General features: G+C 40.3%; 1 long non-coding RNA gene across 1 annotated transcript; it reads right to left on the reverse strand.

Moving 5' to 3' along the window:
* Positions 1 to 3,760: 3,760 nt before the first annotated feature.
* Positions 3,761 to 4,079, reverse strand: LOC125604018. The gene is made up of 2 exons (XR_007335884.1): positions 3,978 to 4,079; positions 3,761 to 3,906 (listed from the first exon to the last, which is right to left on the reverse strand). It is a non-coding gene; the product is annotated as an uncharacterized LOC125604018 (long non-coding RNA).
* Positions 4,080 to 4,958: the final 879 nt, after the last annotated feature.

A 4,958-nucleotide genomic window follows, 5' to 3' on the forward strand; every position in this document is an offset into this window, starting at 1 on the left:
TTTTGACTTACGGTTGCTTTCGTTTGAGGTTCTGGGTGGTTGGAGAAGACCCTGTGTGCAAACGAAGTCATCTCACCTAGTTTAAGGTACGAATTTGAATTTTTTTCAAGATCTGTTCGCGTAGAAGACTTACTAGTAAGTCATCTGTATGTAGAAGACTTACTGATGAGTCTTCTGGTCAAACGGACGACTTAAATTAAGTCGTCCAGCTTTGTTTGTTAAAAAAAACACTCCAGACGACTTATATATAAGTCGTCTACGAGAAACGGGCTAGTTTTGCATTTGACCGAATCGTGTCAGATCTTTGACTATTTCTGGACGACTTATAATTCAGTCGTCTCTGGGAAAGTTAAAATTTCAATATTTTATGAAAACTTGACGACTTACGTGTAAGTCGTCCTAGGTTAGTTTTGTAATTGAAAAATAAAACTTCATAATTTAACTTTAACCAGACGACTTAATATAAAGTCGTCCCTCCAGAAGACTTAATTTAAAGTCGTCCGGGGAAAGCAAAGTCGTCCAGAATTTTTCCCAATTTTCTGGTCAAACCTTGCTTATCCCGGATGACCTTAAATTAAGTCGTTTAGCTGGACGACTTTCATCTAAGTCGTCTATAGAAAGTTAAATTTCAAGTTTTATTTTTCAATTACAAAACTAACCTAGGACGACTTACACGTAAGTCGTCAAGTTTTCATAAAATATTGAAATTTTAACTTTCCCAGAGACGACTGAATTATAAGTCGTCCAGAAATAGTCAAAGATCTGACACGATTCGGTCAAATGCAAAACTAGCCCGTTTCTCGTAGACGACTTATATATAAGTCGTCTGAAGTTTTTTTTTTAACAAACAAAGCCGGACGACTTAGAATTAAGTCGTCCCTTTTAATTTTCAATTGCAAAAGTGACCTCTTTAGACGACTTACCTTTAAGTCTTCTGGACGACTTAATGCTAAGTCGTCTGCGGCAATGTTTATTGAACTTCTTCATTTTCTCTATGTTTACTAATGTGTTTTATTTTGAATATTTGCAGATGATTTTTCAGTTACATGCAGTGTATGGAGAATGGTTGTTGAGAGATTTCCGTTGTGATTTTGTGGTTGATGATCTCAAAGGAGCAAGATTGTTTTTATTGAATGAAGATTCAACACATGCTGAACTTGTTGCAATGGCTCAAGAAGACTATAACCTGGACATGATAACAGTGAGTGTGGAGATTAGCTACTCATTACCAGCAGAAATGATGATGGCTCCAGGCAGTCTTCCCATTCATGTTACAAGTGATAGACAAGTTCGAAACTTGCTGGAGATACTCAAAACCCATAGAGTATGTCTTTGTGTATCAAGCCGCAGCAAGGTCGAAACGGTTTCAGAGAAAAGGGATATTGATGAAGCTGGTGAATGGGAAAAAGATGTTGGTGATAATGATGAAGCTGGTGAATGGGAAGAAGATGTTGGTGATGATGATGAAGCTGGTGAATGGGAAGAAGATGTTGGTGATGATGATGAAGCTGATGAATGTTTTGAAGATGTTGGTGATAATGAGTTTGTTGAAGATGAAAATCAAGATGGGGATGAGGAAAATGGGGAGGAGGATGCTGATAATTCTATTGTTGGTGAAACGGATCAGAATGGTGGGGATTACAGTCTTTATGGAAAGGTTCCAGATGAGGACGAGGAAGATGATGATAATATTTGTTTTGAAGAAATCCAAAAGACATATGCTAAGACAAATGCTATTGAAGGAGGAAAATCGAATGGTACCAGTATCTATGTCAACCAGAGTTTTGTTAGCAAGGGTGCACTGCTTTCAGAGCTGCGGTTGGCAGCAGTGAGGGGTAAGTTTTCTTTCAGATTATACAAATCAACGAAAACTCTCGTTGTGGCAACATGTCGGGTTAGCTATTGTGGATGGAAGGTCAGAGCGAGTGTCAAACATGGGACAAACACGTTTTGGGTAACAAAGTATGTGGAAAAACATTTATGCTCAGCGGGAGACCGAATCGCTCAGCGGAGACACTGTACTCCGAAGTATGTAGGTAGTCTTTTCATTGATCGTGTTGGAATCATTGATGGGATAACTCCGCAGCATATCACTGATGCAATGAGGAACATGTTTGGCATGGCGCTTGATTACACCACTTCATACAGAGCACTGTTATATGCACAAAGATTGGTGAGAGGATCAGCAGAAGAAGGGTATTCGCGTCTGGCATCATATCTCAAGCAAATCTCCATTGCAAATCCTGATTCTATCACGGCGATAGAACTTGATTCTATGAAAAGATTTAAGTATCTATTTCTCTCTTTTGGAGCTTCTATCAAAGGTTTTAAGTATCAGAGAAGGGTCATTGTGGTGGATGGAACTCACCTAAGTGGAAAGTATGGAGGAACTATGTTAGTTGCAGCCGCACAAGATGGCAATTTTCAGATATTCCCATTGGCTTTTGGGATCGTGGATGAGGAAGATGTACCTTCTTGGGAATGGTTTTTCACAAAATTGGCTAGTTGTATATCTCATGACAAGCCTCTGGTGATAGTCTCCGACCGGCACAAGGCCATTAAAAGTGCGTATGATAAGGTGTTTCCTTGGGAACCCGAGGAATATGTTATTATCACCTTCAAGATAACATTGTCAAAAAGTTTAAAGGGAAACATCTCATGTACTTGGTGAAAGGGGCTGCTTATGCTCACACGGTTTACGATTTTGACGGTACATGGCTGAGATACGGAGTGCAAACCCGGAACTTGCAACGTATTTGGAGAAAGCCGACGTCAGGCTATGGTCAAGGGTTTATTGTAAGGGGAACAGGTTCAACATAAAAACAAGCAACATTGCTGAATCTATTAATTCCGCACTGAAGCGAGCAAGAGGATTTCCGATTACGTTCCTGCTGGAGTTCATAAGGCAGAAGTTAGGAAAATGGTATTGGAAAAGGAGACAAGATGCTTTGAGTCTCACAACTGAACATAGCGGGGGGTGTTGAATACTTGCTTGTTGTTCGAGAAGAGATAGATACGATGACGGATCGAACGATGAGGATCGAACCAATTGAGGATGGCATTCTTTGTCAAAGGTGGCAAAATGGACTGTGTGGTTGATTTGGAACATGCAAAGTGTGATTGTGGTGTCTATGGAGTGGAGAAAATACCTTGCTCTCATGCTAAGCTGCTGGAACACATGCTGGTTTGCATATCTCCACACTGTGTATGTCCACTGTACTCAAAGAATTATCTGTATGCAGGATACTCAGAGAATATATATCCTATCGTGTCACAACATATTGAGGAACGAGAATGCTTTCCTCCAGAACTAAAGCGTGGTCGGGGGAGACCGAAGAAATCAAGATGGCAATCTTGGTTGGAGCTATCTAGGATGAGAGGACACAAACCCATAGAAGAAGAAACACAGGGCACGGAGATGCTCAAACTGCAAGGAAACTGGCCATACGAAACCACAATGTACACAACCAGTTGACTAGTTGTCCAGACGACCTAAATTTAAGTCGTCCAGTCTTGATTACTCGTCCAGACGACTAAATTTTTAGTCGTCCAGTGTATTTTATTTTTAGACGACCTTCTACTAAGTCGTCCAGTGTATTTTATTTTTAGACGACCTTCTACTATCCCTTCAAGTGTATTTTATTTTTAGACTACCTTCTACTATCCCTTCAAGTGTATTTTATTTTAGACTACCTTCTACTATCCCTTCAATTGTATTTTATTTTTAGACTACCTTCTACTAAGTCGTCCGTGTATTTTATTTTAGAAGTCCAGTGTAAGTCGTCCAGTGTATTTTATTTAGAAGTCCAGTGTAAGTCATCCAGTTGGAAAAACCTTCCAGACGACTTATAATAAGTCGTCCAAACCTTCTAGACGACTTATTTGTAAGTCGTCCAGTTGGAAAACCTTCCAGACGACTTATAATAAGTCGTCCAAACCTTCTAGACGACTATTTGTAAGTCGTCAAGTGGAAAAACCTTCCAGACGACTTATTTCTTCCAGACAACTTATATATTTACAAATCTATACAAAGACAAGCTGAAATCAAATACTTCGCTCGTTAAAAAATCATGTTCAAATACAAAGACAAGTTCAAATACAAACACAAATCTAATCATACATGCCCACGAACTTATCACCATCCACATTTTCTTTCAAATGCTGATCAACAAGCTCCTTCCATATATCCACCGCCATATTATCCCTCATTTTCTTCGCGTTGCACCTAGCAAAGTCTTTAGGTTCAAAGGAGACCCCAAGAGCATGACATTCAATGTACTTTACAGCGTACACGCCACAATCACCATTGTTGGCCGTGGGTACACCTTTCAGCGGTCTCTCATATGTGTATGGCTCCAACCCGTATTTGACCCGTATTTCGTCGGTGGCTGCGCACTCAACAAGCAGATAAGGGACCATCTGGAGAAAATGCTCCATTATCGCATCCCATGCGTCTGGTACACTAGATGAAGGTATGCTGTCCCAGACGACTATGTGCCTCTTAGGGATCGATATCCACATAGCAACCCAATGCTTGTCGTTCAAGTTCACTGGCGCATAGATATCATCAATGTCCTCCCCCACTTCTTGTTTGATTGGCAAATGAAAGAAAGTATTGATCCGTCATCATAAAAATTCGACGCCCCACCAGGTAGAACTCTTCCTAAACCTTTGTGTGATCAGGTTCCGATGTTTTGAAGAGCTGATACTGCTCTCTCCAAGACTGGGAAAAGTTGTGATCCAGGAAGCACATTCGCTCGCTCCTGAAAGCTTGTGGGTTCTCCTGATACCTCTGCCTTAGCACATTAATCCAAGCATCTATATGCTGCATATTAAATATAACAAGTTAGAAGTTACCAGACGACTTAAATATAAGTCGTCTACGTGGTCGATTTATCTTTAAGTCGTCTGGAAAGTAGTCTACTTGGACGACTTTCTAGACGACTTAAATCGTGTGC

The sequence above is a fragment of the Brassica napus genome, unplaced genomic scaffold (genome assembly GCF_020379485.1).
Source record: "Brassica napus cultivar Da-Ae unplaced genomic scaffold, Da-Ae ScsIHWf_450;HRSCAF=686, whole genome shotgun sequence".
Lineage (NCBI taxonomy): Eukaryota > Viridiplantae > Streptophyta > Magnoliopsida > Brassicales > Brassicaceae > Brassica > Brassica napus.